This window comes from Manis javanica, chromosome 16 (genome assembly GCF_040802235.1).
Source record: "Manis javanica isolate MJ-LG chromosome 16, MJ_LKY, whole genome shotgun sequence".
Lineage (NCBI taxonomy): Eukaryota > Metazoa > Chordata > Mammalia > Pholidota > Manidae > Manis > Manis javanica.
In genome coordinates, this window is record NC_133171.1 from 38,953,811 (window position 1) to 38,977,324 (window position 23,514).

At 38.5% G+C, this 23,514-nt stretch overlaps 1 long non-coding RNA gene across 1 annotated transcript in view; it reads right to left on the reverse strand.

Moving 5' to 3' along the window:
- Window positions 1-239: 239 nt before the first annotated feature.
- LOC140846809 (uncharacterized) overlaps window positions 240-23,514 on the reverse strand; it is a 319,154-nt gene continuing 295,879 nt past the window's right edge. Inside the window, exon 3 of the long non-coding RNA XR_012126245.1 lies at window positions 240-380. This is a non-coding gene — a long non-coding RNA (uncharacterized lncRNA). The remainder of the gene's footprint in view (window positions 381-23,514) is intronic.

Here is a 23,514-nt window from a genome sequence, read left to right on the forward strand (position 1 = left end):
GGGAATAAGAAATAGGAAATCTGGAGCAAAGGCATTGTCCAGATTGGCTTCCTCTTGAAGGAGGCTCCTGATAACCATGGAAAAGTATAGGTTTACATGAGAACCCTGGGGAGTTTGGTGACATAGAAAGGGGTCCCCTAAAAGGGAAAGCAGAATATAGAATAAAGTACTAACATACCTAATCTCACTGCCCATTTACAGTCCTAAACAGAAGAGTACACTTACCTTACAAGGATGAGATGCCCCAAGAACTGGGATGGGGAGTTCGGGTAGTTGGAAAAACCCTTTCTATGTGGCTTATCAGATCCCAGGAGGTTTAGAAGACCAGAAAAAGCCTCAGATCCAGTTTTATCTTTATGGAAAACTTGCTGAAAGGATTCCTAAAACAAAAAACAAGTAAGTAAATACCTTCGTTTGTTCCTCATACTCTCACCTGGAACACCTGCAGCCTCCACTCTTAAGGACACCTGAGAAGTTTCTGCAGCATCAAATTTACTAATAGTATTCTTACAATCTGTGTGTGAGTATATGTGAGTATGCGGAAGGGACAAGTTAATTTGATTTAATAAAGTCTGAATCACATTCTACTGTATGGCATTCAAATACACAAGACAAAGAGTAACTCAGACTAAACACTGTTCACTTTTTAAGAAGTGGCACTCCCAATCTCACGGTAATCAATAGATAACCACATTATAATTAACAATATTCATTTGTCTACAATATTATTTATGGACTCAATTTGATAAGTAAACATGTAAAAGTTGGAGAATATGGAGAAAATTCAAACTTCAGAATCAGAAACAGTGCATTATAAAAGAGACCAAATCAATGAAACGACAGATATCAAGGTCTTATATATTTCTGTTAGCAATAAAATATGACAGTCAGTAATTCACTCATTCTTTCTTCAGACACCAAAACATGGGAAAATTTAATCCCAACTTTAGTAAAGTCTGAAAGCTAAATATTGAGTACATTCCAGGAAATGTATGAGATATAACCAGCTAACAGATACTGAATGGCTATACTTGATGACTACCAAATGAAGTTTTAATTAATGCGCAAATACTTCCTAAAAAACAAACAAACAAAAAGTAACCAGTGGTCTATACTGATCTCATACAGATTGGATTGTAGCAAATTATTTTACAAAATTTAAAACACAGTAAATTATCTCATACTGTTCCTGATAGATTTACATGCAAGGAGATGTTACTGGCCCACAGTAGAGTAGTCACACTTGAAGTTTTCTTCAGAAAGAGTATTAGCCTGGTTTGCAGTGTATAAAGGAGGATCATAGCATCTACATGCAGATGGAAGGTCTAGTAAACTGGTGGGCATGCAGGAGAGCTTAGATCTGTTTATGGCACTGTTGCTAACCCAACTGCTTCCAGGAAGGCCTGTCTGTCCCTGTGCAGTTGCCGCCCATCATTCAAGCTCAGTCATTGGACACTAAGCAGTATAGCTCTTGTGCCAGGATGTCATCAATCATGCTTTATCTTTAATTAGAACATATAAGGATGAATGTTAGAGGCCAGGGTGAATGAAGCCTTGGACATAAAATTCAGGACAGTTATTTGGGGGTTATAAATTGGAGAAAAATTGGCTTATGAGGTGTGTAATCAACACCTGGGAATACAGGTTTTATGGCCTGAGTTTCTGGGGGCATCAGTAATGCCTTATACTCAGTGAGGATGGTGATTGGCAACCCTAACCAGGTGGCTTGTTCTTAGGGACAATGTAAGCAAATTCATACAAACATGTAGTACCTCAGCATACACTCAGCCCAACATGCCTCTCTGTGTCATGCGATCACAGGCTAGAAGGGCTTTCTTTAGAATATCATTGCCTAACCTGTCTTTGGTAGTCAGTGTACCTTATCAACTAATAATTGTAGGTACCTAAAACCCTCTATGCTTCACTACCTAGGCATAATGAGGTGGATTAAGGGTTGGAGACCTGCCTCTTACAAAGGCCCTCAAATGGATTAGAACGTGTTATTTCCCTGTGCAAACAGCTTAGGCCACTTTAAATACATTGCACTTATAATGTCATAGTCTTACCAGATCTTTCATCCCTGACCTCAAAGCACCCTGCAAACAAAGTACCTTCTCCATTCAGCAAAGGGTGGAGTGTGGTACAGTCAACTGGAAGCTAGAGCTCTCAGTTCTCTTAGAAGGACCTTATAATTAGAATTGTTGTTACATAATTCACATTACAAGAAAAAAATAAGAGCTGTGCTGAGGGATATGAGTTTAAAAACAGTTATCTATATTAGTTGTCTAGCTGAATCAAATTCACATAGTAAGTATTCAACACTCCAGTGTTTTTGTCTACATATGGATGGGCCATTCAGTAAGTTTACTTTATTCTATGGGTGATTACATAAACTCACACAAAGACAATTGCTGAGTCATTGTACTTTGGGTGTAATTATTAGATTCCAACATATGAGGAAGTCTTAAGTAGACAAAATACTGTTGGTCTATACCACAGATACTCCAAAAGTAGATGTATGGAGCAGGACAGAGGGTCATGTCTTAATGTAACTTTTTCTAAAAAGCCAGATAAATGTATGCATTTACCTTGCAAATATTTAGTGAGGTCTCACTGTGTGCCAAGTACTGTTCTAGGCATTGGCAATAGAGCAGTGAAAGAAATGATAAAATTCCTGAGGAATTTGGAAACATGAAGGTTCTGGTTACCAACTGGACACTCATACTTAGATAAGTGTAAGAGGAGAAAGCAACAGAGGAGCTGGAAAGGGGGCAGCCAGTGAAGTAGAAGCAGAACCAGAGAAGGACAGTATCGTAGAACCAAGGAAGACAAAGAGCATCGCAAAGGAGGGCAGGTTAACTGGTCTCGGAAAGCATGGAAAGCTGTGGAGAGGTCGTAAGACCAAAAGAGAAGAGGCTGTTTGATTTGACAACATAGATACCATCGGTGACTATGAGGAGCCCAGCGTCAATGGAGATGTAGAGAAAGAAGCCTAATTTGAGGGGCTTAAGAAGAAAATAGGAGGTAAGGAAGTGGGTATGGGAACTACACACAATTTTACAGTAAGTTTTATAGTGAATGAGGGCTAAAGAAATGGGAGGTAGCTGGGGGAAGATGAAGGTGAACAGAAAAATTTTATTTAAGTTGTAGATAAAATAACAAGTTTATTTGCTGTTGGGTAAGATACAGCAGAGAGGAGGAAATCGATGGTGGTTGCTAGAAGAAAGCCCCTAAGGGTGCAAGACAAGTTGGACCCTAAGCACAGGAATGGAATTGGCCTCTGATGGATGCAGACACACTTATTCACAGTAATAAAGAGGCAGGATTTTGGGTGTAGACATGGGCAGATTGGTAATTACAAAGGTGGAAAGATGTGGAACCTCTTGGCTTCTATTTTTCACTTAAGGAACTTTGAAGAAATGGTCTCATCTAAGAATTGTGGCAAAGCAAGTATTTAGGAGGGTCGAAGAGAAACAAAACAGTATGAAAAACATGAGTTCAGTTTTGTGGTCTTGTGCTTTTCCCCAGCAATATCCAGCTGTGTAAGTACAGCTTATGGGGCTTGGGGTTTCATCAATTTCGCCAGGTGAAAGGACCTATAAAAGAGCAGTAATTTTAAAGAGACACATAAGGTCTTACCAAGAGAAGGAAGTAAATGAGAATCAGAAAAAAATTTATTTGGGTTTTGGAATTAGCAGTGGAATTAGGAAAAAAGCACCTTCAATGGACTGGATATGTAGATGCAATCAAAGAATTGCAGCAGTTACAGAGCAGGATGCTAAAGACAGATCTCGGAGGCAACGGAGCCATCAGTGCCAACAAGAAGAATGACTAAGACAAAGGACATCTAAGGTGTAGTGAGGAAAAGTGATGGCAGCAAGGAGGTGACAGATCTTACAGGATCTAAGAGTCCTTATTACAGTAAAATTTAAGGTGTGGTAATAGACCACAAAACACAGTGGCTTCAATAAGATAAAAGTTTACTTCTCTCTCTCATAAGAGCCCAGCTGTAGGAAAGAAGACCAAGGAAGTAGGTTGCTGGGCTGCATGAGGTCAAGCAGAGATGCAGACACTCATTGCTCTAGTACCTGGATACATCCCTCATCCCTGCGGCCCAAGCTGGCTCACCATCATTATATCCAGAGGGAAAAGAAAGTTAAGGAGAAGCTGTTTCCTCTTAAGGAAGTTGAACATACTTCTTCTGCCCACATATAATATCTTAGCAATATGGCCACACCTCCACAGGGTCTGTAGTTGATTGGCCATGTGTCTAGCCAAACCTCAAAAGTTCTATTATAAAGGGAACAAGGGAAGAGATGACAGCAGGGGACAATTAGCACTTCTCCCACAAATGTCCAGGTCACCAAGAAAAATGGCAAAGTGGTAATGGATACATTTCCTTGGAATTGAAAATTTTATTTCATAGAGATCAAGACTTCATTAATTTCTGTATTTTTTACCAAAATCATTGTTGGAGCACTTGCTCTATGCCAAAATATGAGCAGGGCGTACTTATAAGATTCTCACATGGTCCTTAATCTTAAGGTGCTCAAACTCTTTGTTAGGGAAGCAGAGCAGCAAAACAAACAAAAATAACTAGTGCTACAAAGGGTTACAGACACTATGTCAGAATAATGCACGTAATAAAGGGCGAGACAAAAAAGAAGAATGTTTGCCTTCTCTCCGGGTCAGGGGATTGCAGGCAGGTGTTCAGGAGAGATTCATGAAGAAGTTGTGACAGCAGGAGCTACCAGTGCGGGGATCATCTACACTGCCACGTGGCTTTACAGGGCTCTGCGGTTTCCACAGTGCCTTCATATTCACTTTCTCATCTAACCCTCCAACCAGTCTTTGAGAGGTGTAGGCCTGGTACTTTACAAATAAGTACTTTACAAATGTGCACTTTACGAATAAGTAAACTGAGGCTCAATCACTTGCCCAAAGGCTCATAGCCAGTAAAGAGCAAGGTTGGTTCTAGAGTCCAGCATAGAGAGCTTTCCAAGGTGTTATGTGGGGGATTAAGAAGAGACAGACTTCGATGAGTAAGACCTGGAGAGGGTGTGTGTGTGTGTGTGTGTGTGTGTGTGTGTCTATCCCAATCATAAAAAAAAAGCACTTGAAAAGCAATCATTTCTTAACTCTATGGAAATAGGTCAATGCACAGCAGACCACACAAGATGGAATTCTGAAGAAAAGAGGAAGGAGGCCAGCTGTTGTACTATTCCACAATGGAGGCAATTTACAATTATGTAAGGCACCGTTCTCCTGTGGCATAGGACACCAAAATAGCCAAAAATGACATTACACGGCTTAAACATTCACTTCTTCAGCCAACCTTAGCTTCCAAAATGTTATGGCTATTTCCAGAATCTAATTCAACCTCCAAAAATTAAAATTTGCCATGTGCAAGATATTCAAAAAGAACTGGAAAAACAATTTTGCAAGTAAGTTCCAAAACTGTTGTTTTGAGCAATGGCAACAGCCTCATGCCAAATGCTTAACTTTCCAAGATGCCTACTTGGAAGCAGATAATGTTCATTTGGGTGAATATCCTGCCACACTTTCAAATGCAACCTCATTAATTTATTATCAGATCTCGGAAATTGTACTATTAATCTACCACCTTTAGAAGGTTATGTTACTCCTATTTACCAAGGAAAAGAGACAAAGGGAACAAACAGCATCTAGATTACAATTTTCATTGGATCTTTGATGCATAAGAATTAAGGCTGAATTCCATCTATTCCATTCAATAGGCTTTATTGCCTCCTATGTGTTAAATGCTGTAGTCCAAGTAGAGAAAACAGACTTTTCTTTGCTTCTGTATTTCTTTCCCCATGTCTTCTTAGGAGAACATAGTTTGCTGGCCAAATCAAGCTCACAGATTTGGATGTCACAGACTGAATATAAACAATTTGATGGAAAAGGGTTAAAACTCTATGCTGTTCGTATGTACAGTAAATACTATAATAGGGTACACCTAGGGGAGCGGGAAATTTCTCCTTGGGATAAATCAAGGGAAAAGCTGAAGTGGAAAGGTGAATAATTTTCATCAGGTGCATGAGTTAGCAGGGTAAGGATGGAGAAATGCAGGACACAGGGTCAGAGTGAGTAAAGGCCCTCCCCACCCAGAGCAAAGTATTAACCTTGCTGATTACCAACTGCAGGCATTTTTCATATTCACCCTTGAAAATTTACAGTCTATCTAATGGATAGTGTCCAAACACCATAATTTTCATTTAAAGGCCTCAAAACATTTATGAATATCATATCATCTCTATCATAAACTGGAAATGGCCAAATATTGACCTAGCGTTCACAGAAAAGAGATAGATCATTCTGGAAAGTAAAATTAGTTAACTTCACCTCAATCCTTGCCACAATTTTGGAGCAACTAACTAAAGTAATGTAAATTGAGCTTCCCAGAGAGCAGATCCTCCCAATGACCCTCAACGTCCAAGGTTAGTCCTGGTCCCAGAGTTTCCGGGGTACGAGTGTTGCTAGGCCAAAATGTGGGAGGCCTAATTTTAATTTTAATTTTCTTACACCTTGCTAAAATAAAAAGCCACTATAATTTTTCTTGTTTTCTAAGGAGAAGGTAGAAACATCTTAAAGTAAAGGCTTCAAGTAGATAGACTGAGAGTGGATCAAACATTTTTTTTTCAGTGATTGGTAGTAACCTAAGAGGCCTTTAGGGAGTTGAACAATGCAGTTCAGGACCCTTTTAATTTTGGGTGTGGGGGTACGTGAAATGGAGGTTAGTTAGAATGCTTAAACTTCCTTTGTATTTTAATCCACTAAATCTTTATTGGTCTAGGCAAGGGGGGAAAATCCAAAAACTAAAACTATATGGAGCTCATAAGAGTATAACAAACAATTGTCAGGAAGGAAAAATGCCATAGGCTTGGCACTGCTTCCTTTTCTCAGCTGATCTGTTACCTACAGGGCAATGCATGATGCTAACAGTTCACCAGGTTGTGACTATAACAGAGATAAGAGGGTATGTATGTAGGAAATAGAATTCTCCACACAATTTGGAGACATCAGTTGTTCTCATGCTTTCCAAAACCTCAAAATGGAAATCACTAAGCACTGATTTATATCTAATGAAAATTGCAAAACTTGGTGGTCTACCATTACCTCTGTTTTCCGCTGCTGAACAGTATCTCATCAGGAAATTGTAAAGAATCATACACTTGAATAAACATCTTCTTTTTTATTTAAAGTTCAACTTGGCTTACTTACATCATGAATGTCCCCTGAGAGTCTGAATCTGGGCCCTCTAGACCTGAGCCTCACCACTTTAGGATTTTCTACATTCTGTTCCATATGGTGCCAAAGTTATTTTAGGATGTGTACCTGCAGACTGATCAATCATGAGAATTCCAAAATGCCTTAGAGCTCCTTTAGCTCAGGTGAAAATCAGAGAGATGGAGTTTATCCAAGGTCATAGAGTCAGAACATTTTTCTCTGCTCACCTAAAGTTTCTTTGGAACAAAATCAAATTCTTCCCTTATTTAGGAACCATGATGAACCCATCACAGGATGAGGTATGCAATGTTTGGAAAGATTCAGTTCTAATACCAACTTCTTGGTACACCTCTCTTTGTTCCGACCACTTTCCAGTATTCTATGGACCTTTCCTTAGGTGTTTTACTCTGATGATACCACTGCTTTGCGAGTCCTTGAATGCCAGTACCTAATCTTCATTTTTATACCTACAATGCATCTTAGGCACTAAATAAAAGAGTATAAAAATAAAAAATAAAGAATATAAATAAACACCAAATGCTCTTTATGATGATGCAAATGCTGTACATCATGTGTCATTCCCAACAGGTGCCAATAATAATATAATTTAATATTTATTTGTATAACATTGGTGAGCCCAGATAATTAATAGTTTGCACTGAACTGGGGACCTCTTGAGAGCAGAGGTCACATCTCTGTGTCTTCCTGTGTCTTCTCCAGCACCCAGCACAACACCAAGTACTCAAGATGTGTTTGTTCGATGAAGAGTCACTTCTCAAGGGAATTCCAAGCACTCTGGTGGCACCAGATGGTAATTCCTATTAGGTGTGTACCAGGGGCACCTCCCTTTGATTCTAGCTTGCATTCTTGGCAGTAAAATGGTAGCATAGCATTTTCTGGGAGGCCGCACATCCTGTTCCTACTGCTGTATGTTTCAGCTTCTCTGTACATGCTCAGGGGTTTGAGAATCACCTGTTAACACCTAGGAAAGGGAGCCTTGCTTAGTAATAATACTGTTGCTATAACTCATTGAAGTGGAGCTTATTAAACAGGAGTGGATGCCTTCCATGAGGATGTGTGCTGCTGTAGTCCTGAGAGCTCAAAGGGGAAGGTCAAGTAACTTGTTTCTTTAATCCATTAGTACATTTATCGTTGACCCACTGTGTACCTGGTAAGTGGCTGAGGATACAGAGATGACTAATAAATGGATTCTGCTGTCAAGGAGCTCCAAGTCAGATGGGGGAGACAGGCATATAAATAGACAATTTTATATAATGATATAATTGCTTGTATAGACTAAGGAACAAAACAGCTTTTTGTCCATTGCACCAGTTCAATTTTCCTCCCAAAACATCTCATCCTTTCCCAAAGAGGAAATTTCTCTGCAGGGCTCTGAATTTTTAAATATTCTGAATTCTAATTGGCCTTCAGCTATTCAGACTTAATACTATTGTTGGTGCTCAGGAAATAAACGTCTCCAAATTGATAGATGTTTCAGAGAGGAAGAAAATAACAACAATAACACCAACTATTTCCCAGAAACATATATCTGCTCAGAAGGAGGAAAGAGCAAGCCAACACACAAATCCCTTTAAAACAAATGTGTCAGAAGCAGGACTCAATAAAGCATGAATGTAACATGAAACAAGTCACATAATGGAGCTGATTGTGTTGTTGGGCACAGGTTTTGAAATCCTTCTTCCAGCTCCTGCTGTGGCCCCAGGTTAAAAATCTGCAATGTGTTAAGCAATTGTAACCTTTAAGGTAAGAGGGTCAACTCACTCAATATGGTTTTACTCTGGAGCAGAAACTGGGACTAACCAAATGTCAAGTGTCTGCTACCAAACCACTGCTCCCCTATATACGGAGTACGAGAAACATCTCCTCTTCCCTTAGAAACCTAAAATCTTCATTTCAATACTTAAATTCTCATGAATCTAAATAAAACTGTTAGTTTTGCCATCTTTAAATGCAAATCTCTAGGCACTATTGCATTTATAACGTTATTTTCACTCAAGAATGTCTAAGCATTTAAGTGCAGTCACTAAATTTCTCATTCTGCCTCAAAATTAGGCATGTTGAACATTGGTTTTCCAGGATGTGCAATAATCTACACAGAATGTATATTGGGAGGAGTAGGTTACCTCAATTCCTTTTAAAAATCGAAGCAACTTGCTCTGTTGAGAAATATCAGATGGTTTATTTACTGATTACAGGGTAATGGCAGTTTGGTTCATTGCTGTGTATGGTACCATATTGAAATCCGTATCACCTCCAAAATATCTGAATATACTTTTACCAATTGAAGATTGACTCAAAGCAGCACTCAATCATGTTTTTTAAATTACATAGTGTGTTTGGATCATTGCTAAATCTTCATTTTTGAATACGTAAATGGACTAAATAGGCTTGCATTTGATTATCAGATAAAAGCAATTCTTTCCAATTGATGGAAACTAATTTTCTCAGTCTTCTCTCCCTGCATTTAGAGCAGATGAGGCAAGGGATCCCAGCAGGTGGCCTTCCGGGCCCTCACCCCAATCGCTGCACACATTGACTTTATTTACCTTAGCCAGTATCATGCCCTGGTGTCTTGTAAAAAGATCAATCAAAATAAATTGTTTCCCATAGATATTAGGTTCCCCTAGATATTTCGCAACTATTCAGGCAATGAACTGGGGGACAAAAAATGCCATGCTCTCGATTGTTTCTTTAGTCTTTAGCTTTCTCCGTCTCTCGTTAATCTGTACATTTCCTCCAGCCTATTTTTTTTTTAAGTATCATGTTAAAACAGAAAAAAATTGCAAAAGCTGAAAGTAATGATCTTGAGAGTTCCTTGACAAGTCATATCAGGGAAGATGGGCCAAAATGACAGTTGGGGGCTAAATTGTGGAAAACATTGATTTCTTATCTTTCACTGTCAACCTGGAGAGAAGAGGAGTCATAGCCAGGTACACAAGTTGTGACGTCCATCCAGTAGTCCGGACTGAAAGAAAAGGGTTATAACTCTGTGAAAGCTACACAGAGCTGCGTGCAAGAGGCATTACAATAGTGCCTATTATTATAATGGAGATGGATGGGTGGGTGGATGGGTGGATATATGATTGATTGATTGACAGATAGGTAGATAGATAGATAGAGCAATTTAGCTTACAATTTGTCCAGCACTGTTCTAAACCCTACAAGTACATTTTAATTTAGCACATACAACAAGCTTATGAGTCAAGTGATATTTAATATCAACCAAATTGCTTATGGAGACTAACAGTAAATGGCGAGAAAGAAATGAAAAGTTCAGTGGGGGCTCCAAGCTTGTGTGATGGGGAAAATGAAATTGTTAGGGCTGAAATCATTTTGAATCCTTTTTTGGGAAATGGCCAGTTAGAAGGCTATTGAATCTATGTGCCATCTCTTTACTTGATACATCACATCATTAAACCTCATTAATTTGCCCTAATTAAGGGCAAATTATGTGTTGTGAGGCCAGTCTGAATTAATGAAAAGTCTCAACAGAGAAGGGCATTTTTGAAGACAATATAATTTTATTAGTCCAAGTTCATGTAGCAAAGCAGCTGAAAAGTACTAGACTCTTAACAGAAGGAAGTATTACTGGTATGAATATTCTTGGAAAAATACAAATAAATATATATATTAAAATCAGTACATCCAGTGTTTAAAATGCAAAGGTGACCACTAGTTTCACTATCAAAGAAGCTTACTATTTTTTTCCTTTCTTTATCCTATTGTTTTCTTGATAAAAAATATTGCTGATAGATCTATAAACGCCTTCTAAAATCTCCTCAGAACAAAATAATATCCAGGTCCCTAGAAGATGAGCCATAGAAAAAAATTATATTTTAGCTTGAGTATATCACATTCCCTATTGTTACTATTCCTATAAATTAAAGTTTTCTTTGCCCCATTACTATATAAGGATCATTTTACATAAGGTATTTTTTATTTTATGTTATGCACAGTGCAAGCAGAATGGAAGAATAGATGTTCCTAAGTTGCAATGTTCCTAAGCTCTTCTCAGTTACTCTGGTTATTCTAAAGTCTAAACTTTCATTTAAACTCCCTTTGTTACTCCTCAACTCATTTATGCCTCTGCACTGCCTCTTCTACCACCACTGTGCCACCTACCACAGGACCAATGGGTAATGCTTTGCATGAGTATCTAGATCACTACAGCAATGGTATATGATGGTACTTTTAATTTTCCCATTTTATAGAAGGAACACAGGCATGCAGAGGACAGGAAATTTGCTAAAGTTGCACAAATAATGGTCAAAATTTAAACCTGTGTTCAAGTAGTAAGCCCTATGATCTTAACCAGTCTGCTACAGAGCCATGCGCTCTCATTAACTGTGTGCCCTACACACCACCACTGGTGCACTGGAGCCGATCAGTATTAGTTCTCAGGAGCAGACTGTGCATGTCTCTTCCAAAATGTTCATTAACTGGCATGATGTTGGCTGCTTGAAACTGGCCATGGTGAAAGTATTTACACCTTGGAAATTGGCAACACTACAAATCAGGCCTTTTTTGCCCCCTTAGGGAGCTGGTTTGTTAAGTATTTACCAGCACATCACTGGACACGGTCTTTCTACTTTGGGATCCATGGAAGTTATGGAACTAAGAAATTCCAGGCCCAGGCTGATGAACAAGACCATCCTAACAAACTGGAATATGGGATTGAATAATACCTTTGCTGGTTAATCTTAATTAGAAGTACCTAGTGTTTACCACACAGACTGAGAACCAGTTAGCCCACAGGCCGTCTGTGGGCTATCCTCTATTTTGACAGGACGCTTATCTAGATGAAAAGAGTGACTGCTGACATCAAGCAAGGCTGTTTGCCTGCCTCGCATTCTCTCAGCTTCATCTTTCATCCAATCATAACAAGTCATAATTCTATTCAAACTTCTGCCAGCTGTGCACTGACAGGCCTGTCTCAAACAAGACAATGTGACTCTCTCATCCCAGTGCTTCTGGGACACCACCTGTTGGAGCCCACTTGGCATTTGCATATACATAATTCTAAATTACTGGGCACTTCATACTTGGGGCACCAACAGAACATGGCAGGTCATAAATGTTTTTTCCTTTTGATCCTGTCCTGACAAAAGTGAAATGCATTCTATACTACTCCTCAGAAGGTCCCAGGGCAATGAGCACCAGATATGCAAGTAGCGGTCAACTCAACAACGCATCCTTACACTGGCTTTCTTTCTTTACCCCATTCCACTCTTCCCCTGTCTTTCACTCCTATTCCCTGGTATCAGGTTTTGTTGTTTTTCTTTTTAATTGAAGTATAGTTGACGTGCCATACTATATTAGTTTCAGGTGTACACCATAGTGATTCGACATTTATATACATTATGAAAGCCTCAGCATGATAACTTAGTTACCATCTGTCATCCTTGTTTCAAACAAACTGCCTGTGGCTTTATTCTGGGGGGCAGGGGACCTCTGTCTTTGAGAACCTCCCACAGTCAGAGCAAGGAGGCCTAAACTTGAACAAAAAGAAGAGGATGTGGGTTCTTTCTTTCTCCAAATACCTGGACGCATACTGCATTCTTAACAACCTTTGGCCCTTCAATAAAACTTAAATTCTAGCAATAATGATGACCACTAAGCAAATAATTATATGAATATTTAATTTTTCCTCTAATAAGTATTACAAAGGAGACCTGTCAGATTTTTTTTCCCCCAGTTTGGGAATATATAAAAGACAACACTTCACTTTCTTAGTGGTCCCTGAAATGCTCTTTTCTAGAGGATGGGACCCTGGCATACCTTGCCCAAGGCAATAAATAATCAACATCAGAAATCATAATCACCATACTGGGGTAGCACAGGTAATCCCATAAAAAACACAATCTGAGATCACAACAGCCAATCCAGGGAAGGATAAAAAGCAATCTTTTCATAAAAGAGAAACAGACCTTACTACGCCAATAAATTTCCCCATGGAAAATACAAATCCCCAATTACTATCTAACATGTGCAATATACAAAGCCTCACTCAGAGCTGAGGATCTGCACAATATTTAACAAATTACCAGCATCACAGAATGTTGGATGGAGATTCACAACCAGACCAGACAGGGAAAAAAGAGGAGAAAAAGCCCCAAAGTATTTGCTTTCAAAATCTTGCATGAAGTAAAGTAACTTCTTGAAAATCTGTTTTCTTTCTACATTTTCCCCACTGACAGACTCCAAGGACCCGGCTGATGATGGAGTTCAGATAGAATGAATCTAATTATTTTGGATGCCTGGTCTTAAGTTTTAACCTTCCTGGATTCTTTTCTGTGGCTTTTTTCAATGACAAAAGTATTTAGAAGACCCAAATAAGAAAAAAATGAAAAATATTGATCTTCTAAATTCTCGTACTGGTTTCAGTCACCACTATTTGGAGTAATAGAAAACAGTCATGCTACAGTTTGGGTACACCCTGGTGTTCCAGTGTACAAAGCCTCCATTCCACACATACATTTAGTCCCTCCTTTAATTGCTTCAACAAACATTGACTACCGAAAATTACTAGGCACATTGTTAGGCTTTTAGACTGTAATATGTAAACAGTCATGATTTGAATGTCCACTACATTCAGGTCACAATAGATGGTAAACAATAGTGGCTGTAAAAACTAGTCTTGAATCTGACCTATTTTTCATAAGCAGATGAGCTTGACCATATATTTGTGACCAGTGCCTCAGGAATAATTTCCAAAAGAAGGAATCACAGCCCCATAGAATGTTAACACTGTATCAGGCCTCAGAAATAATCTAATTCACTTGCCTTATTTTACAAATGACAAAAGGATTCCTAGAAGAGATTGATTTTGCTTGCAGATACATAACAATTAAGCAGCTATAACTGGGAAATTAACCATTTATACATTCTGGTTCTTTGTAAATCATCCATAGCCACCTTTCTTATTTTTCATTTAATTCATTCACTGAATGGTTGGGGGATAAAATGATGAACAAAACAGGAAAGGTTGCTGTTTACCCTTACGAGTTTAAAATCTAGTACTTTAGACAAATAGTAATCAATTATTCTCCCAAATAAATACAAGTAAGTAAATAAATAAAAATCCCTATGTAATTTTGCTTCATTGATTATATGAAGCTTACACCGGACTTAAGTGGGGAATCTGAAAAGGCTTCTCTGAGGAAATGAGCAGAGAACTGAAGGATGCGGGGACATTAAGCAGGGAGTGGGGAAGAGAGGCAGAGAGAGAGAGAGTAAGGGAGATTTGGAGAGTATATTAGTTTACTGTGGCTGTTGTAAAAAATGACCTCAAACTTGGTGGCTAAAAACAACAGAAATGCAATCTCTCCCAGTTCTGGAGGCCAGAAGTCCAAAATCAAGGTGTCGGTAAGATTGAGTCCTTCTTGGAGGCTCAGAGGGGGGACCTGTTTCGTTGCCTGTGTGAGTATACTTGGGCTGCAGTAACGCAACACTTCAGACCGGGTGGCTTTAACAACAAAACTTCACTGTCTTACAGTCCAGAGGCTGAAAGTCCAAGATCAAGGTGCCAGCAGGATTGGTTTCCAGTAAGGCTTCTATTCTGGCTTGTAAACAGCAGCCTGCTTGCCATGTCCTTACATGACGTCTCTGTGATAATGTTCAGAGAGTGAAAGAATTCTGTGCACTTCTTTTCTTAAAAGGACTCCAGTCTTAGCTTAGGGTCCCACCCTGATGACCTCATTTAATTTTAATTACCTCCTTAAAGCTCTGTGTTTAATACAATCACCATAGGGATTAGTGCTACAAATAATAACTGGGGGACACAATTCACTCTGTAACAATACCTCTCTCCTAGTTTCCCACAATCCTTGACATTCCTTGGTTTGTGGCAGCATTATTCCAAATGCTGCTTCTGTCATCACATGGCATTCTCTCTCTCTTTCTGTGTCCTTCTTATAAGGACACCAGTCATTGGATTTAGGACGCATCCTAGTCTGTAATGACCTCAGCTTTACTTGATTACATCTTCAGAGACCCTATTTCTAGATAAAGTCACATTCACAAGTTTTGGGTGGACATGAACTTTTGAGGGATGTCCAATCCAGTACAGGGGGTAAGGAGTTATTAGCACGTACAGAGCACCAGAAGAGGTGAGGGAAAGAGCATTCCCCAGACGAAGAATACAGCAGCATGCTGGGTCACGGAGAGGGAAGCGAGCCGGGTCTCATTCTGAGAGAATTGGGCAGATACTCAAGGGGTTAAAGGAGATGCTGTGGCTGAATTCGTGTGTTAAAAACGGCATTTAGGCTTCACTGTGAAGGCAAAAGGAACTGCGAGAACTTGAGGAGACAAATATGGTGAGAGCTTGATGAATGAGGATGATGGAGCAGACGACAGGTATGGAGAGAAAAATCCATGGGGTTTGGGATTGCCCTTGCACTGCAGAAGGCAGAGGAATGGATTAGCACAGAACCTCAAACCTACAGCTTGCAGGAGCCAATTCTGTTTTGTCTTTCATTTGCTTTTTGATTATTCGCCCACAGTGATTGAAGTGAAAATTCAGGTTCAATAAACTATCCATGAAACACAAAATTTTTTCCACAATTAACACAAGGCTCTACTGGCTTCTGTGGAAAGCTTATGTAGTTTATTCCAAGGTGGTAGGGACTAAATATACTCTTATTTTTAGAAAATAAAGACTTTTTTTAGAGGATATGGTCATAGATGATTAATATAGTGGGCATGGGGTATATTTCCGTAACAGTTTAAAATAACTATATAAATGATCTGTTTGATTTCCCCCAATAGCCGTTCACTGAGTCACTTCATTAAATATGCCCTTCATCTACTTTAATGGGATTGAATGAAAAGAATTAGAAATGACTAATCCAGTTATTTCAATTAATAGCATCTTGTAGACTCTAGGATAAAACAGTTCATTGTTTAGTTTTTCTTTTGCATGCAGGACAATGTTCAGACAGACATTCAGACTATATGAACCCTTCAGATTTATAGTATAAAAGATATACATCCCAGAAATATAAGGATTCACTGTATAAAATTTTCACTTATCCTCATTTCTCTCCTTTTCCCATTTCAACTAGTTAGGAAGAATAAATCCTATAAATGTGGACTCAAAAGGAAAAAATCTGTTACATAAAAGAAGTACATAAGTTAATGGTAATGTATTGGACATGCAATTTAAATTGGAAAACCAACTTAAATGCAAAGCAATTACTGACACTTTTAATATTAGCCGGACTAATAAAGCAGCAATTAGATCTCATTATATAGCTATAAAATTGGTTTGTAATAGATTGATTGCACCAAATGTTCCTCCTAGTTTTTGATGGCCTTATGGACAAGAGTCCTATTCTTCTATTTTGTTTTGGGGGAAAAAAAAATTCTAACGGTTATAATCCATTTGAGCTCTTCCATTTTAAGTAGGCATCAAAGAAAAGGCAAACAACAAGCACAAAGGAGGAATAGAGATGAGAAAAGAAAAAGAAGACACCAAATACATTTACCCAAGTGTATTTTTCCCAAGGGATCATCAGAGTCATCTTGTCAGAAGCAATTTTTGGAACTCTTATAGCAGGTTCCTGTGTTCATACTTAAGGTAAGTGTGTGGAGATGGTTATATGAAATGGAATTTCTGTCTAAATTACATAATCAACTAAGTGACCTCAAATTCCTGATATCAGACACCATAATTCTAAAGAACAAAGAAACCTGCCCACTCCCAGTCCTCCTGCTATCCCTGCCTCCCGTCTCCTGCCCCACCACCAAAGGTGGGAAAGCTATCAGTTATTGAGAGAGAAAAAAAATGAGCCATGACTGTTGAAGTGTCTGTGATAGGATTCCACAGGCCCCTTTCCTTGTTTTAGGTGGGACAGATCTTTGTGATGAATTTTGCTGAAACCACATTCTGCAGCCCTTTCCCCTCCCTGCCCTGCTCATCTCACCTCCTCCCTGCAGCACTCACCACACTTAACATGTGCTCACGGATGCCTGGCTTGAGCTGTTTCTGAAGAAGCTGATCTGAGACAAAACTCGTCCTTTGTTTCTTTGAAGCATTTGGTTGCCCCAATCACCCATTCTCTGTTTTCCTCTATAATAATAGACTTGTATCTGGGCACATGGCCTCCTAGAATAAAGAGTTAATTGCCCAGGCTCTTTGGCAGGCTTCATGAGGCTACGGGACTAAGTTTTGTTTAATAAGAAATTAACAGAAGTGTTTTTGGTAGCTGCAGGGAGTAAACTTCCTTTTCACAAGTAAATTATCTGCATTGTCTGCCCCTGTTCCTTGTTCTTTTACCTATCCTCCTGCCTAAAATGGGCACCATCTCTAGCCACCAGGATGAAAACCACACCATCGAGGGATGACAGAACAGCAAGATGAAGAGAGTTCAGGTTCGTGAAGACTCTACGAGAGCGCAGGATCAGCTTTGAATGGCACACCTCTGGAACTTCACATGAGGAACATCTGAATTCTGTCTTGTTTAAACTATTCTGATTTGGGGTTTCCTAATACTGTGGCACCTTTAACAAAATACACAGAAGGTGAAGAACCGTCATGTGCAAAATATGTCAGCTGTCAGGATCCAAAATCTAACATAATTGAAACAATTGGCAAAAAAGAGAGGAAGCTGCCAGAGAATAAACAATGCACATTGCAGATCACTCAGAACCCAAGATGGGAGGCGCTAGCACTCTCTGTCTCCAATAGGTTGCAATGTGGTAACTTACCAGTTTTGATGTGATAATTGTATGTTCCAAATAGGCCACCTCTCATAGGGTTGGCTTCTCCTTGGATCATGGCACATTGAATAGTGTTCTGTAAGCTACTGTGCATGTGTGTCTATATGTGTGTGTGTTTATCTATTGCACACGTAATTTTTAAGACCTTAAATGAGATACTAATATATGCTAATGTTAAAATCAAGGATCTTTATAATAATTTTTCTGTGTAATTATCTTTTAACTACTTTTAAATCATGTACTTCTTCCTAATATAAACAGCAGAGCCAACACTCAAGTTTTAATTTTCTTAACTCTAGATAATTAAGATAGGAAGTGAGCTACAACCCCAAAAATATGAGTCAATAGAAATGACTCTACAACTATCTGATATTTGAGGGTAGATATCCTCTCTAAAATGCGATTGGTTCATATTTAATTATGGCCAGTAAAATTCATTCAATTCAATCGCTTTTTGTGATTAACTTATCCTGTATATTCAGCAGGAAGCTGTGTAACTCAAAGCCAGTATTCTAAAGGAAGATTACTGAGATATCTTTATGGCCCTAGACAACTGCTAACGTACCCCTCAAAAATAATGGCCAAACCAAACCATGTCCTGCTGTTCTATTGTGTGCATTTCCAGCGATGTAAACAACTGTTTATTCATGTGTGTAAGGAAAAAACTTCATTCCTCAGATGAGAGAGACTAAAAACAAGTGGAGGTAGCTCAAGTAACACCTGTGCACTTTTAATTCAGCAGACATTTTTTTAAATGTTAGTGACATTTTGTGTCTTACATATATCCTAATCAACATTCTGTTGAATTTTTTATTTTATTTATAAATTAGTCAAAATAAAACCATTGGGCATCTATTGTTTTCACATATTCCATAATATAGAAATTTTCCAATTTATTTTCTCTAAACATTTCCCATAAATTTGTTAGTATTTATAGAGGGCAATGTAAATGTAGCCAAATATATTAAGTGAAAATACTTATTACATTTGTCTGTTTAGTGTGTTTTTCCTCTAATTTTTAAAATTCCTATTTATTTCCTGTCTGTTCCCTTTAAATCAAACATCTGTTGTAACCTATGGGGACTTTATGAATGGATATATCTTGAAACACTATCAAAAGTTCAAATTTCTTTTTTCTTTCTTCTGAACGCTTATTATATGAGAATTATTATCTTTTTAAAAGTCAATAAAGTGATCCATGGCTTGTACTTTAGTGTGTTATATCAGATGGCTGTTTTTTAGTTCAAACAAGGAACACATATTTATGAACTTTTGTTATGAAACTAATATACTTCTTCCTATAATTTATCTAATTGGCTTAAATTTTCAAAATTACAGCTATATTAGTGTAAGTGAAAGCTCATTTTGTTCTCACATCACAAATGAAGACAAATACAGAAGTACTATAGATAAGAAAAGCAGTATGCTTATCCTCAAACTAATTATTCACCAAATAACAAATAAAGAACAGCAAACAGCTATTTCAGTTCAGTCAAAACTTTAGTACAGTTTTGCAGGTTTTGCAGCTAACAAAGACAAATTTTCAGAAGCGCATGTTTCATAAAAAGTTACATGAACTCAATTATGTAGGAAAGAGCCTAGAAAAAAAATAACCAGAAGGAAATACTCCAAATTTTTAGTGTGTACATAACAGTATACTCAGTAGAAAGTATTCTTATTTTCTTCTTTAGTTTGCTAACAGTTTCCAACATTTCTACAATAAGTACATCAAATGTGTTCCTCTTGGTGTTCTGGATGCAAAAAAGGAGACACAGAGAAATTTAGGAAATTAACAGAAAGGAGATGTTTGAGGTGGTGGGGTGACAGGTTTTATCAAGCCTATGTTTTCAAATGAAGCTTTAAGTGCTTAAAGAGGAGGTGATCAGAGATTTGGGCATCCTATAGAGGGAAGAAACAGCCCCACACTGCAGAACAGCCCCACTTCCTGCAGAGAGACACCCTCAGGCAGATCCTACTTGTCCCACAAACAGGTTGAGCTCTGAAGGAGCAAGGTATGGTGTCCACAAAAAGTTAAAAGGAGATGAACAGCTCTCCAGCCACTGCTCTGCCCACCTAACACCAATGTGCTCCTGTGTGTCACCACACTCTTTTCCTCATCACCTGCAGAGCCTCGGTGCTGGAGAGGAAGGATTCTTATTAAAACTCTTCAAAAGGCAGAAAATGCCTGGAACAAAGTAACTGTAACAGTAAAATGTCCTGAAAGACCAATTAGAAATTGCAATACTGGGAGTTTTATTACAACTAACTCCTCCTTAATTATCAATCAATGAATCCTCTTAAAAAAAAGTCATATTCTCTGCTGGGGAAATGATGCTAATTATTTTCTGTTAATTAAGGCTGTTCTGGGATTCAGACATGCCATCCTTCAACTAAAAGATTGACACATCAATGCTAACATTATGTTCAGTGCACCCTTCTAAAGTCTTTATAACCAGTGATAATAAATTAGTGCATGTTATTTTAAACCTTTTGAATAATCATGGCTTTGTCTCGGAATGAAAAATGTATACATATGCAATAATACACGTACCTTAATATGTTTCTTAATACAGCCTTGCAAATATTTAAAGAGAACCTCTCTGAGATACTGTGGCTCCTTTCACATTTTTTATTAAGCAAAAATTAAATACAGTATTTATAAAGGTTTCTACTCATAGCTCAGACAGCAAAAGCATGGGTTTAAAATAATTTAATTCACTAGGTTCTCTGTTATCAAAAGTAATACATTTGAGAAAACTGTGCTAAAGCAGCTATTTGGCAATTACTTAATCAAATAGTAGTCTAACTAGGATACCACACTTAGCCATGTTAAAATTTAAAATATAATAAATATCAATTTGTGGTCCCAAGGCTTTTTCTTATTCTTTCCCAGAGTGAACAATCTTGAACACAAAATGGCTCTCATGAAGGATCAGCCAGTTTGGCTTCAGCCTGCATGGCCCCAAATGAAAAAGTCCTAGAAGCTGTGTGACTCAAGGTGATACGCAGAGTAGAACATCTATTGCTTAGGACTTTCCTGTTTTCCCTACGTGCTCTGACTACTGTCAGTGACACGCACGCATGCACGCACGTGAAACGCACCGTTCTCACTTGCTCTTCCATCAGGAATGTGGACACTGCAGCTGAAATCCAGAAACTTTAAAGAACTTGCTCAAGGGAATCCTATTTCTCCCTTTGTCTTGACATTATCTATACTTTCTCACATGTGAGGAAAGAAATGAGTGGAGCACAGGATGAATGGTGGCAACTGCTCTCTATTGTTGCCACGCTGCCACCACTTTCAGTGGATTTTCAGATTTTAATTTGAAAGGAAAGTTTTGATGAACAATTATAGGGAAACTGACTGAGAATCAGTGATATGAAGAGATTCACCCACATAAACCTACTAATTAGTGAACCTAAACAAATTCTATTGCGTTATGTAATGCATCTTAACAAAGTACAGCCAAACTGTTATACACCCTAAAACACTAGGCCACTTCAAGGAAACTACCACATTCACAATTTCTAACCATCCATATTTTTAGTTCAACACTGACCATCAACAAACTAACGAATATTATTTTAGATGCTAAAAGAAACATTTACTGAACACTTATAATTTGTTTAATTGTTATCTGCCTAATGCTCAAAATGGAACTGTGGGAGAGATCATTTTATAGACTAGGAAACTTAATGCTTAGAAAGGTTTAACCAAGATTTACAATGAACTGCAGGTCACAAGCCAGGATGTAGCAAGACTGGTATCTAATCCTAAGTATTTTAATTTAAGTCATGTTCCCAGTCTGTCTACTCCAATCACAATATCCTATTCAATAATTATCTAGGTGTAACAAGCACTGTTCCAAGTATTGAAGAAGTTATAATGATGTAGCAGATATGACTGATGACTATATGACTGATGAATGATGCAGCAGAGGTGACAGAACACATAAATAAACTGATAACTAACAATATAAAGCCAAATACTGTAATTTTCTACAGTTAATAAGCGATGTATGCTGTGCTGGTCACTTCACCTTCTTGTCAACTTTCTCTCTGGTCCATGCCACTGTCATGTAGTCTCTGTCAGACTAATTGTGATTATTCATTCAGTTAAGCTCTGTACTAAAATGGGAACCCCTCTAGGGCAAGAAGGGTGATTCACTTATGCATTGCCCAATATTCAGCACCCGATTAGGTAACAATTGCACGGAGGATCAGATACAGTGTTGTTTGTGAAATGAATGGACATTTGAGATGCCTTAACCCATAAGGCAATTCACTCCTTTATTTAATTAATCCCCCACATACCATGTACTCTGCTAGGCTTTGGGAACACAAACTCGGATAGACGCAGTTTCTATCCGAACGAAGCTTATAGTCTAAAGGAAGGTTGTATTCAGTGAAAAAGCAGTGGCAGTTAAGTGCTTTAAATGCTCTGTTTGGGAAGGTAGAAACTGTTAGGGAGCACAGAACCCAGACACAGGGGAATCTGTAATTTATACAACCTAATTCATTACTCCCACATTTGTTTAAGGCACCTAAAGAGGAAGAGAAGTAAAAGCAAACTTCCCATACCTGCAGGTGAATAGCCCCTGGGAAGAGATGCCTGAACAGCCTCTGCCATTATTCTCAGCTACAGAGGAAGGAATGAATGTAGCAATCAAAATACAAGACAGGGCATGCCAAGGAGCACACAGACTGAGCAAATCTGAGTTAGTGAATGCTCCGTCACTATCTCCAGTGCCTCCCAGGCCACATTACTATCTGTATGCGCGCAGACAATCTCATCCTTCTGGGAACATAAGTCATCACTTTGCTGTCCACTGGAAACATACTTATATGAGGGAAAGGTCAAGAATAAAAATCAGCTTCTTTGTGAAGTGCCTGCAGAGTTCACAGAGAGCGTTGCGCAATATTCAGCACCTCCAGCCTTGTTGGTCAAAGCCCAAACTGGCAGAAATGCCCGAGCTGGATTTTGCTATCTTTGTCCCCTGAAAATAAACAGAATAATTTTCACCTATGATAGGTGATTATGTGGCTTTCTCTCAGCTCTTGTAATTCATTCGTACCTCCCGGCATTCATGAGTCATGGGTCTTTTACACTTGTCACAGAAACCTAATCCCTACCCTTCATGGGCCAGCTATCCTAAAGATGGCTGAACATGTAATTGCCTTGAAGTGTAAAATATTTCCCACATTATTTATTATAGCCATGCCTGCTAGCACCTCTATGGTTGAGGTTGTGTCAGCATTTTCATTATAAACCCCTATTTCCAGCACTAAAAATGTGCTCCAGGCTCAAACTCGGCACATGGAAAATAAGTCCAGGAGGAAATTTTCTACTACTTTTTAAAAAATAAATAAATTGGTTGGGGCATTTTTAAAGCTATATGACTGAAAAGGGGAAATGTCATAAAATGAACTTTTAAAAGTTTCCAATTTGTGCTCCTAAATTCTAAGATAAGAAGAGGGTGCGGTGATAAATGTCCGTAGTGTCACTGACAGAGGAGTCCAACT